Source organism: Oncorhynchus clarkii, unplaced genomic scaffold, assembly GCF_045791955.1.
Source record: "Oncorhynchus clarkii lewisi isolate Uvic-CL-2024 unplaced genomic scaffold, UVic_Ocla_1.0 unplaced_contig_11870_pilon_pilon, whole genome shotgun sequence".
Taxonomy (NCBI): domain Eukaryota; kingdom Metazoa; phylum Chordata; class Actinopteri; order Salmoniformes; family Salmonidae; genus Oncorhynchus; species Oncorhynchus clarkii.
In genome coordinates, this window is record NW_027258609.1 from 15,567 (window position 1) to 28,990 (window position 13,424).

Genomic DNA, 13,424 nt, shown 5'->3' on the forward strand with positions numbered 1-13,424 from the left:
AGGATTAGAGGAGGAGAGGAGGAGAGGATTAGAGGATTAGATGAGGAGAGGAGGTGAGGATTAGAGGAGGAGAGGAGGACAGGATTAGAGGAGAGGAAGAGAGGATTAGAGGAGGAGAGCATTAGAGGAGGAGAGGAGGAGAGGAAGAGAGGATTAGAGGAGGAGAGGAAGAGAGGATTAGAGGAGAGGATTAGATGATTAGAGGAGGAGAGGAAGACAGGATTAGAGGATTAGAGGAGGAGAGGAAGACAGGATTAGAGGAGGAGAGGATTAGAAGGGGTGAGGAGGAGAGGGTTAGATGAAGAGAGGAGGAGAGGATTAGAAGAGGAGGAGGAGAGGACTAGAGGAGGAGAGGAAGACAGGATTAGAGGAGGAGAGGATTAGAGGAGAGGATTAGATGATTAGAGGAGGAGAGGAAGACAGGATTAGAGGATTAGAGGAGGAGAGGAAGACAGGATTAGAGGAGGAGAGGATTAGAAGGGGTGAGGAGGAGAGGATTAGAGGAGGAGAGGATAAGAAGAGGAGGAGGAGAGGATTAGAGGAGAGGAGGAGAGGATTAGAGGAGGAGAGGATTAGAGGAGGAGGAAGAAATGATTAGAAGAGGAGAGGATTATAGGAGGAGAGGATTAGAGGAGGAGAGGAAGAGAGGAGGAGAGGAAGAGAGGATTAGAGGAGGAGAGGATTAGAGGAGGAGAGGAAGAGAAGAGGAGAGGAAGAGAGGATTAGAGGAGGAGAGGATTAGAGGAGGAGAGGAAGAGAGGATTAGAGGAGGAGAGGAAGAGAGGATTAGAAGAGGAGAGGAAGAGAGGAGGGGAGGATTAGAGGAAGAGAGTAGGAGAGGATTAGAGGAGGAGAGGAAGAGAGGATTAGAGGAGGAGAGGAAGAGAAAGAGAAGAGTAGAGGAAGAGAGGAGGAGGGGAGGAGAGGGAGAGAGGAGGAGAGGAGGAGAGGAAGAGCTGTATGGGAGGTTACGTTACTCTCTGAAGGGAACAAACACTGGTATACGAGGCTGATACCACGTGAGAGGAACATTATAGTGGAGAGAGACAGCAAGACGCCACCAGACAACAACGACGTCTTGATATATTGCATGTGTAATGGCTAGAGAAAATTCCACTGATGCGTGTTTCGAAGTTGTCATAGAAATAAGACCTATTTTGATAGAAATTAAAAAGCACAATTTGTTGTTTCACTTAGCTCACCTACACACAGTGATATCAAATGCAATGAGAGTAATACTGACCTTTCTGCTACCCTGTGTGGACCAATAAAACACTGCCAGAGACATGTTGAGTGACCTCCCTAGTATTAAGACGTCAAACTGAAGCCACAGCGTTCAATATAACTTCCCCTGGGTCATAGTCTTCACTATAAGATGGTGATCTTGTAAAGGTGTTTGGGGTGTCTGTATGCAGGTAGTGGTGTACCATAGAGGAATGGGAGTCCCATCACAGCTGGCTATCCTCTCCTATCTAGAACAGATCCATCAGTGGGCTCGACGTTAGGAGCACACTGTAGGGCTCTCCCAGCACGACGCCTCAAACATTCCCCAGACTCATTAAAAAGTCCTATTTGATGTCTGGCGGTTATGTGACTTGAAGAGAAAAAGAGGAGAGAGAAAGAGAAGTCTGGTACCAATGCTAACCAGGGTTGGCCCAGCTGGGGACACTGAACAAAGTAAAGATGATAACACATACCGTATACAGACTGAACTAATAAATACATCTGTCCCCATCTCCTACATGGATTAATATCCCCCTGACATCTATAATAGTCTGGTCTGGTGAGAGGAGAGACATCTATAATAGTCTGGTCTGGTGAGAGGAGAGACATCTATACTAGTCTGGTCTGGTGAGAGGAGAGACATCTATAATAGTCTGGTCTGATGAGAGGACATACATCTATAATAGTCTGGTCTGGTGAGAGGAGAGACATCTATACTAGTCTGGTCTGGTGAGAGGAGAGACATCTATACTAGTCTGGTCTGGTGAGAGAGACATCTATACTAGTCTGGTCTGGTGAGAGAGACATCTATACTAGTCTGGTCTGTTGAGAGGAGAGGAGAGACATCTATAATAGTCTGGTCTGATGAGAGGACATACATCTATAATAGTCTGGTCTGGTGAGAGGAGAGACATCTATAATAGTCTGGTCTGATGAGAGGAGAGACATCTATACTAGTCTGGTCTGGTGAGAGGAGAGACATCTATAATAGTCTGGTCTGGTGAGAGGAGAGACATCTATACTAGTCTGGTCTGGTGAGAGGAGAGACATCTATAATAGTCTGGTCTGGTGAGAGGAGAGACATCTATACTAGTCTGGTGAGAGGAGAGACATCTATACTAGTCTGGTGAGAGGAGAGACATCTATACTAGTCTAGTCTGATGAGAGGAGAGACATCTATACTAGTCTGGTCTGGTGAGAGGAGAGACATCTATAATAGTCTGGTCTGGTGAGAGGAGAGACATCTATAATAGTCTGGTCTGGTGAGAGGAGAGACATCTATAATAGTCTGGTCTGATGAGAGGAGAGACATCTATAATAGTCTGGTCTGGTGAGAGGAGAGACATCTATAATAGTCTGGTACCAATGCTAACCAGGGTTGGCCCAGCTGGGGACACTGAACAAAGTAAAGATGATAACACATACCGTATACAGACTGAACTAATAAATACATCTGTCCCCATCTCCTACATGGATTAATATCCCCCTGACATCTATAATAGTCTGGTCTGGTGAGAGGAGAGACATCTATACTAGTCTGGTCTGGTGAGAGGAGAGACATCTATACTAGTCTGGTCTGGTGAGAGGAGAGACATCTATAATAGTCTGGTCTGATGAGAGGAGAGACATCTATAATAGTCTGGTCTGGTGAGAGGAGAGACATCTATAATAGTCTGGTACCAATGCTAACCAGGGTTGGCCCAGCTGGGGACACTGAACAAAGTAAAGATGATAACACATACCGTATACAGACTGAACTAATAAATACATCTGTCCCCATCTCCTACATGGATTAATATCCCCCTGACATCTATAATAGTCTGGTCTGGTGAGAGGAGAGACATCTATACTAGTCTGGTCTGGTGAGAGGAGAGACATCTATACTAGTCTGGTCTGGTGAGAGGAGAGACATCTATAATAGTCTGGTACCAATGCTAACCAGGGTTGGCCCAGCTGGGGACACTGAACAAAGTAAAGATAACACATACCGTATACAGACTGAACTAATAAATACATCTGTCCCCATCTCCTACATGGATTAATATCCCCCTGACATCTATAATAGTCTGGTCTGGTGAGAGGAGAGACATCTATACTAGTCTGGTCTGGTGAGAGGAGAGACATCTATACTAGTCTGGTCTGGTGAGAGGAGAGACATCTATACTAGTCTGGTCTGGTGAGAGGAGAGACATCTATACTAGTCTGGTCTGATGAGAGGAGAGGAGAGACATCTATAATAGTCTGGTCTGGTGAGAGGAGAGACATCTATAATAGTCTGGTCTGGTGAGAGGAGAGACATCTATACTAGTCTGGTCTGGTGAGAGGAGAGACATCTATACTAGTCTGGTGAGAGGAGAGACATCTATAATAGTCTGGTCTGGTGAGAGGACATACATCTATAATAGTCTGGTCTGGTGAGAGGAGAGACATCTATAATAGTCTGGTCTGGTGAGAGGAGAGACATCTATACTAGTCTGGTCTGGTGAGAGGAGAGACATCTATACTAGTCTGGTCTGGTGAGAGGAGAGACATCTATAATAGTCTGGTCTGGTGAGAGAGACATCTATACTAGTCTGGTCTGGTGAGAGGAGAGACATCTATAATAGTCTGGTGGTCTGGTGAGAGGAGAGACATCTATACTAGTCTGGTCTGGTGAGAGGAGAGACATCTATAATAGTCTGGTGAGAGGAGAGACATCTATAATAGTCTGGTCTGGTGAGAGGAGAGACATCTATACTAATCTGGTCTGGTGAGAGGAGAGACATCTATAATAGTCTGGTCTGGTGAGAGGAGAGACATCTATACTAGTCTGGTCTGGTGAGAGAGACATCTATACTAGTCTGGTCTGGTGAGAGGAGAGACATCTATAATAGTCTGGTCTGATGAGAGGAGAGACATCTATAATAGTCTGGTCTGGTGAGAGGAGAGACATCTATACTAATCTGGTCTGGTGAGAGGAGAGACATCTATAATAGTCTGGTCTGGTGAGAGGAGAGACATCTATAATAGTCTGGTCTGGTGAGAGGAGAGACATCTATACTAGTCTGGTGAGAGGAGAGACATCTATAATAGTCTGGTGAGAGGAGAGACATCTATAATAGTCTGGTCTGGTGAGAGGAGAGACATCTATACTAGTCTGGTCTGGTGAGAGGAGAGACATCTATAATAGTCTGGTCTGATGAGAGGAGAGACATCTATACTAGTCTTGTCTGATGAGAGGAGAGACATCTATAATAGTCTGGTCTGGTGAGAGAGACATCTATAATAGTCTGGTCTGGTGAGAGGAGAGACATCTATAATAGTCTGGTCTGGTGAGAGAGACATCTATAATAGTCTGGTCTGGTGAGAGGAGAGACATCTATACTAGTCTGGTCTGGTGAGAGGAGAGACATCTATACTAGTCTGGTCTGGTGAGAGGAGAGACATCTATACTAGTCTGGTCTGGTGAGAGGAGAGACATCTATACTAGTCTGGTCTGGTGAGAGGAGAGACATCTATACTAGTCTGGTCTGGTGAGAGGAGAGACATCTATAATAGTCTGGTCTGGTGAGAGAGACATCTATACTAGTCTGGTCTGGTGAGAGGAGAGACATCTATAATAGTCTGGTGGTCTGGTGAGAGGAGAGACATCTATACTAGTCTGGTCTGGTGAGAGGAGAGACATCTATAATAGTCTGGTGAGAGGAGAGACATCTATAATAGTCTGGTCTGGTGAGAGGAGAGACATCTATACTAGTCTGGTCTGGTGAGAGGAGAGACATCTATACTAGTCTGGTCTGGTGAGAGGAGAGACATCTATAATAGTCTGGTCTGGTGAGAGGAGAGACATCTATAATAGTCTGGTCTGGTGAGAGGAGAGACATCTATACTAGTCTGGTCTGGTGAGAGGAGAGACATCTATAATAGTCTGGTCTGATGAGAGGACATACATCTATAATAGTCTGGTCTGGTGAGAGGAGAGACATCTATAATAGTCTGGTCTGATGAGAGGAGAGACATCTATAATAGTCTGGTCTGGTGAGAGGAGAGACATCTATAATAGTCTGGTATGGTGAGAGGAGAGACATCTATACTAGTCTGGTGAGAGGAGAGACATCTATAATAGTCTGGTGAGAGGAGAGACATCTATAATAGTCTGGTGAGAGGAGAGACATCTATACTAGTCTGGTGAGAGGAGAGACATCTATAATAGTCTGGTCTGGTGAGAGAGACATCTATACTAGTCTGGTCTGGTGAGAGAGACATCTATACTAGTCTGGTCTGGTGAGAGGAGAGACATCTATAATAGTCTGGTCTGATGAGAGGAGAGACATCTATAATAGTCTGGTCTGGTGAGAGGAGAGACATCTATAATAGTCTGGTACCAATGCTAACCAGGGTTGGCCCAGCTGGGGACACTGAACAAAGTAAAGATGATAACACATACCGTATACAGACTGAACTAATAAATACATCTGTCCCCATCTCCTACATGGATTAATATCCCCCTGACATCTATACTAGTCTGGTCTGGTGAGAGGAGAGACATCTATAATAGTCTGGTCTGGTGAGAGGAGAGACATCTATACTAGTCTGGTCTGGTGAGAGGAGAGACATCTATAATAGTCTGGTCTGGTGAGAGAGACATCTATACTAGTCTGGTCTGGTGAGAGGAGAGACATCTATACTAGTCTGGTCTGGTGAGAGGAGAGACATCTATACTAGTCTGGTCTGGTGAGAGGAGAGACATCTATAATAGTCTGGTCTGGTGAGAGGAGAGACATCTATAATAGTCTGGTCTGGTGAGAGGAGAGACATCTATAATAGTCTGGTCTGGTGAGAGGAGAGACATCTATACTAGTCTGGTCTGGTGAGAGGAGAGACATCTATAATAGTCTGGTCTGGTGAGAGGAGAGACATCTATAATAGTCTGGTCTGGTGAGAGAGACATCTATAATAGTCTGGTCTGGTGAGAGGAGAGACATCTATAATAGTCTGGTCTGGTGAGAGGAGAGACATCTATACTAGTCTGGTCTGGTGAGAGGAGAGACATCTATAATAGTCTGGTCTGGTGAGAGGAGAGACATCTATAATAGTCTGGTCTGGTGAGAGGAGAGACATCTATAATAGTCTGGTCTGGTGAGAGGAGAGACATCTATACTAGTCTGGTCTGGTGAGAGGAGAGACATCTATAATAGTCTGGTCTGGTGAGAGGAGAGACATCTATAATAGTCTGGTCTGGTGAGAGGAGAGACATCTATACTAGTCTGGTCTGGTGAGAGGAGAGACATCTATAATAGTCTGGTCTGATGAGAGGACATACATCTATAATAGTCTGGTCTGGTGAGAGGAGAGACATCTATAATAGTCTGGTCTGATGAGAGGAGAGACATCTATAATAGTCTGGTCTGGTGAGAGGAGAGACATCTATAATAGTCTGGTATGGTGAGAGGAGAGACATCTATACTAGTCTGGTGAGAGGAGAGACATCTATAATAGTCTGGTGAGAGGAGAGACATCTATAATAGTCTGGTGAGAGGTGAGACATCTATACTAGTCTGGTGAGAGGAGAGACATCTATAATAGTCTGGTCTGGTGAGAGAGACATCTATACTAGTCTGGTCTGGTGAGAGAGACATCTATACTAGTCTGGTCTGGTGAGAGGAGAGACATCTATAATAGTCTGGTCTGATGAGAGGAGAGACATCTATAATAGTCTGGTCTGGTGAGAGGAGAGACATCTATAATAGTCTGGTACCAATGCTAACCAGGGTTGGCCCAGCTGGGGACACTGAACAAAGTAAAGATGATAACACATACTGTATACAGACTGAACTAATAAATTCATCTGTCCCCATCTCCTACATGGATTAATATCCCCCTGACATCTATAATAGTCTGGTCTGGTGAGAGGAGAGACATCTATACTAGTCTGGTCTGGTGAGAGGAGAGACATCTATAATAGTCTGGTCTGGTGAGAGGAGAGACATCTATAATAGTCTGGTCTGGTGAGAGGAGAGACATCTATAATAGTCTGGTCTGGTGAGAGGAGAGACATCTATAATAGTCTGGTCTGGTGAGAGGAGAGACATCTATAATAGTCTGGTCTGGTGAGAGGAGATAAATCTATAATAGTCTGGTACCAATGCTAACCAGGGTTGGCCCAGCTGGGGACACTGAACAAAGTAAAGATGATAACACATACCGTATACAGACTGAACTAATAAATACATCTGTCCCCATCTCCTACATGGATTAATATCCCCCTGACATCTATAATAGTCTGGTCTGGTGAGAGGAGAGACATCTATACTAGTCTGGTCTGGTGAGAGGAGAGACATCTATAATAGTCTGGTCTGGTGAGAGGAGAGACATCTATAATAGTCTGGTCTGGTGAGAGGAGAGACATCTATAATAGTCTGGTCTGGTGAGAGAGACATCTATAATAGTCTGGTCTGGTGAGAGGAGAGACATCTATAATAGTCTGGTCTGGTGAGAGGAGAGGAGAGACATCTATAATAGTCTGGTCTGGTGAGAGGAGAGACATCTATACTAGTCTGGTCTGGTGAGAGGAGAGACATCTATAATAGTCTGGTCTGGTGAGAGAGACATCTATAATAGTCTGGTCTGGTGAGAGAGACATCTATACTAGTCTGGTCTGGTGAGAGGAGAGACATCTATAATAGTCTGGTCTGGTGAGAGAGACATCTATACTAGTCTGGTCTGGTGAGAGGAGACACATCTATACTAGTCTGGTCTGGTGAGAGGAGAGACATCTATAATAGTCTGGTCTGGTGAGAGGAGAGACATCTATACTAGTCTGGTCTGGTGAGAGGAGAGACATCTATAATAGTCTGGTCTGGTGAGAGAGACATCTATACTAGTCTGGTCTGGTGAGAGGAGAGACATCTATACTAGTCTGGTCTGGTGAGAGGAGAGACATCTATAATAGTCTGGTCTGGTGAGAGGAGAGACATCTATAATAGTCTGGTCTGGTGAGAGGAGAGACATCTATAATAGTCTGGTCTGGTGAGAGGAGAGACATCTATACTAGTCTGGTCTGATGAGAGGAGAGACATCTATAATAGTCTGGTCTGGTGAGAGGAGAGACATCTATAATAGTCTGGTCTGGTGAGAGGAGAGACATCTATACTAGTCTGGTCTGATGAGAGGAGAGGAGAGACATCTATAATAGTCTGGTCTGGTGAGAGGAGAGACATCTATAATAGTCTGGTCTGGTGAGAGGAGAGACATCTATACTAGTCTGGTCTGGTGAGAGGAGAGACATCTATACTAGTCTGGTCTGGTGAGAGGAGAGACATCTATAATAGTCTGGTCTGGTGAGAGGAGAGACATCTATAATAGTCTGGTCTGGTGAGAGGAGAGACATCTATACTAGTCTGGTCTGATGAGAGGAGAGACATCTATAATAGTCTGGTCTGGTGAGAGGAGAGACATCTATAATAGTCTGGTCTGGTGAGAGAGACATCTATAATAGTCTGGTCTGGTGAGAGGAGAGACATCTATACTAGTCTGGTCTGATGAGAGGAGAGGAGAGACATCTATAATAGTCTGGTCTGGTGAGAGGAGAGACATCTATAATAGTCTGGTCTGGTGAGAGGAGAGACATCTATACTAGTCTGGTCTGGTGAGAGGAGAGACAACTATACTAGTCTGGTGAGAGGAGAGACATCTATACTAGTCTGGTCTGGTGAGAGGAGAGACATCTATAATAGTCTGGTGAGCGGAGAGACATCTATAATAGTCTGGTCTGGTGAGAGGAGAGACATCTATAATAGTCTGGTCTGGTGAGAGGAGAGACATCTATACTAGTCTGGTCTGGTGAGAGGAGAGACATCTATAATAGTCTGGTCTGGTGAGAGGAGAGACATCTATAATAGTCTGGTCTGGTGAGAGGAGAGACATCTATACTAGTCTGGTCTGGTGAGAGGAGAGACATCTATAATAGTCTGGTCTGATGAGAGGACATACATCTATAATAGTCTGGTCTGGTGAGAGGAGAGACATCTATAATAGTCTGGTCTGATGAGAGGAGAGACATCTATAATAGTCTGGTCTGGTGAGAGGAGAGACATCTATAATAGTCTGGTATGGTGAGAGGAGAGACATCTATACTAGTCTGGTGAGAGGAGAGACATCTATAATAGTCTGGTGAGGGGAGAGACATCTATAATAGTCTGGTGAGAGGAGAGACATCTATACTAGTCTGGTGAGAGGAGAGACATCTATAATAGTCTGGTCTGGTGAGAGAGACATCTATACTAGTCTGGTCTGGTGAGAGAGACATCTATACTAGTCTGGTCTGGTGAGAGGAGAGACATCTATAATAGTCTGGTCTGATGAGAGGAGAGACATCTATAATAGTCTGATGAGAGGAGAGACATCTATACTAGTCTGGTCTGGTGAGAGGAGAGACATCTATACTAGTCTGGTCTGGTGAGAGGAGAGACATCTATACTAGTCTGGTCTGGTGAGAGGAGAGACATCTATAATAGTCTGGTCTGGTGAGAGGAGAGACATCTATAATAGTCTGGTCTGGTGAGAGGAGAGACATCTATACTAGTCTGGTCTGATGAGAGGAGAGACATCTATAATAGTCTGGTCTGGTGAGAGGAGAGACATCTATAATAGTCTGGTCTGGTGAGAGAGACATCTATAATAGTCTGGTCTGGTGAGAGGAGAGACATCTATACTAGTCTGGTCTGATGAGAGGAGAGGAGAGACATCTATAATAGTCTGGTCTGGTGAGAGGAGAGACATCTATAATAGTCTGGTCTGGTGAGAGGAGAGACATCTATACTAGTCTGGTCTGGTGAGAGGAGAGACAACTATACTAGTCTGGTGAGAGGAGAGACATCTATACTAGTCTGGTCTGGTGAGAGGAGAGACATCTATAATAGTCTGGTGAGCGGAGAGACATCTATAATAGTCTGGTCTGGTGAGAGGAGAGACATCTATAATAGTCTGGTCTGGTGAGAGGAGAGACATCTATACTAGTCTGGTCTGGTGAGAGGAGAGACATCTATAATAGTCTGGTCTGGTGAGAGGAGAGACATCTATAATAGTCTGGTCTGGTGAGAGGAGAGACATCTATACTAGTCTGGTCTGGTGAGAGGAGAGACATCTATAATAGTCTGGTCTGATGAGAGGACATACATCTATAATAGTCTGGTCTGGTGAGAGGAGAGACATCTATAATAGTCTGGTCTGATGAGAGGAGAGACATCTATAATAGTCTGGTATGGTGAGAGGAGAGACATCTATACTAGTCTGGTGAGAGGAGAGACATCTATAATAGTCTGGTGAGGGGAGAGACATCTATAATAGTCTGGTGAGAGGAGAGACATCTATACTAGTCTGGTGAGAGGAGAGACATCTATAATAGTCTGGTCTGGTGAGAGGAGAGACATCTATACTAGTCTGGTCTGGTGAGAGGAGAGACATCTATAATAGTCTGGTCTGATGAGAGGACATACATCTATAATAGTCTGGTCTGGTGAGAGGAGAGACATCTATAATAGTCTGGTCTGATGAGAGGAGAGACATCTATAATAGTCTGGTCTGGTGAGAGGAGAGACATCTATAATAGTCTGGTATGGTGAGAGGAGAGACATCTATACTAGTCTGGTGAGAGGAGAGACATCTATAATAGTCTGGTGAGGGGAGAGACATCTATAATAGTCTGGTGAGAGGAGAGACATCTATACTAGTCTGGTGAGAGGAGAGACATCTATAATAGTCTGGTCTGGTGAGAGAGACATCTATACTAGTCTGGTCTGGTGAGAGAGACATCTATACTAGTCTGGTCTGGTGAGAGGAGAGACATCTATAATAGTCTGGTCTGATGAGAGGAGAGACATCTATAATAGTCTGATGAGAGGAGAGACATCTATACTAGTCTGGTCTGGTGAGAGGAGAGACATCTATACTAGTCTGGTCTGGTGAGAGGAGAGACATCTATACTAGTCTGGTCTGGTGAGAGGAGAGACATCTATAATAGTCTGGTCTGGTGAGAGGAGAGACATCTATAATAGTCTGGTCTGGTGAGAGGAGAGACATCTATACTAGTCTGGTCTGATGAGAGGAGAGACATCTATAATAGTCTGGTCTGGTGAGAGGAGAGACATCTATAATAGTCTGGTCTGGTGAGAGAGACATCTATAATAGTCTGGTCTGGTGAGAGGAGAGACATCTATACTAGTCTGGTCTGATGAGAGGAGAGGAGAGACATCTATAATAGTCTGGTCTGGTGAGAGGAGAGACATCTATAATAGTCTGGTCTGGTGAGAGGAGAGACATCTATACTAGTCTGGTCTGGTGAGAGGAGAGACAACTATACTAGTCTGGTGAGAGGAGAGACATCTATACTAGTCTGGTCTGGTGAGAGGAGAGACATCTATAATAGTCTGGTGAGCGGAGAGACATCTATAATAGTCTGGTCTGGTGAGAGGAGAGACATCTATAATAGTCTGGTCTGGTGAGAGGAGAGACATCTATACTAGTCTGGTCTGGTGAGAGGAGAGACATCTATAATAGTCTGGTCTGGTGAGAGGAGAGACATCTATAATAGTCTGGTCTGGTGAGAGGAGAGACATCTATACTAGTCTGGTCTGGTGAGAGGAGAGACATCTATAATAGTCTGGTCTGATGAGAGGACATACATCTATAATAGTCTGGTCTGGTGAGAGGAGAGACATCTATAATAGTCTGGTCTGATGAGAGGAGAGACATCTATAATAGTCTGGTATGGTGAGAGGAGAGACATCTATACTAGTCTGGTGAGAGGAGAGACATCTATAATAGTCTGGTGAGGGGAGAGACATCTATAATAGTCTGGTGAGAGGAGAGACATCTATACTAGTCTGGTGAGAGGAGAGACATCTATAATAGTCTGGTCTGGTGAGAGAGACATCTATACTAGTCTGGTCTGGTGAGAGAGACATCTATACTAGTCTGGTCTGGTGAGAGGAGAGACATCTATAATAGTCTGGTCTGATGAGAGGAGAGACATCTATAATAGTCTGATGAGAGGAGAGACATCTATACTAGTCTGGTCTGGTGAGAGGAGAGACATCTATAATAGTCTGGTTGCCCCACAAATCACCCTGATAAGGAAATCAGTCAATTTAACTAAATTAACTAGGCCCTAATCTATGGATTTCACATGACTGGGAATACAAATATGCATTTGTTGGTCAGATACATTTTTTTCCCAAGTGGATCAGAAAACCAGCCAGCATCTGGTGTGATCACCATTTACCTCATGCAGCGCAACATCTCCTTTACATAGAGTTGATCAGGCTGTTGATTGTGGCCTGTGGAATGTTGTCCCACTCATCTTCAATGTCTGTGTGGAGTTGGTGAATACTGGAACACGCTGTCTCTTGTACACGTCGATCCAGAGAATCCCAAATATGTCCAATGGGTGACATGTCTGGTGAGTATGCAGGCTATGGAACAACTAGGACATTTTCTGCTTCCAGGAATTGTATACAGGTCCTTGCGAGATGGGGCCGTGTATTATCATGCTGGAACGTGATGGCGGAGGATGAATTATACGACAATGGGCCTCAGGATCTCGTCTCAGGATCTCTGTGGATTCAAATTGCCATCGATAAAATGCATTTAAGTTCGTTGTCCATAGCTTATGCCTGGCCATATCATATCCCCACCTCCACCATGAGGCACTCTGTTCACAAACCGCTCGCTCACACAACGTCACATACACCCTCTTCCCGGTACAGTTGAAACCGGGATTCATCTGTGAAGAGCACACTTCTCCAGCGTGCCAATGGCCATCAAAGGTGAGCATTTGCCCACTGAAGTCAGTTACTATTTATTGCCTTACCTCCCTTATCCTACCTCATTTGCCCACTGAAGTCAGTTACTATTTATTGCCTTACCTCCCTTATCCTACCTCATTTGCCCACTGAAGTCAGTTACTATTTATTGCCTTACCTCCCTTATCCTACCTCATTTGCCCACTGAAGTCAGTTACTATTTATTGCCTTACCTCCCTTATCCTACCTCATTTGCCCACTGAAGTCAGTTACTATTTATTGCCTTACCTCCCTTATCCTACCTCATTTGCCCACTGAAGTCAGTTACTATTTATTGCCTTACCTCCCTTATCCTACCTCATTTGCCCACTGAAGTCAGTTACTATTTATTGCCTTACCTCCCTTATCCTACCTCATTTG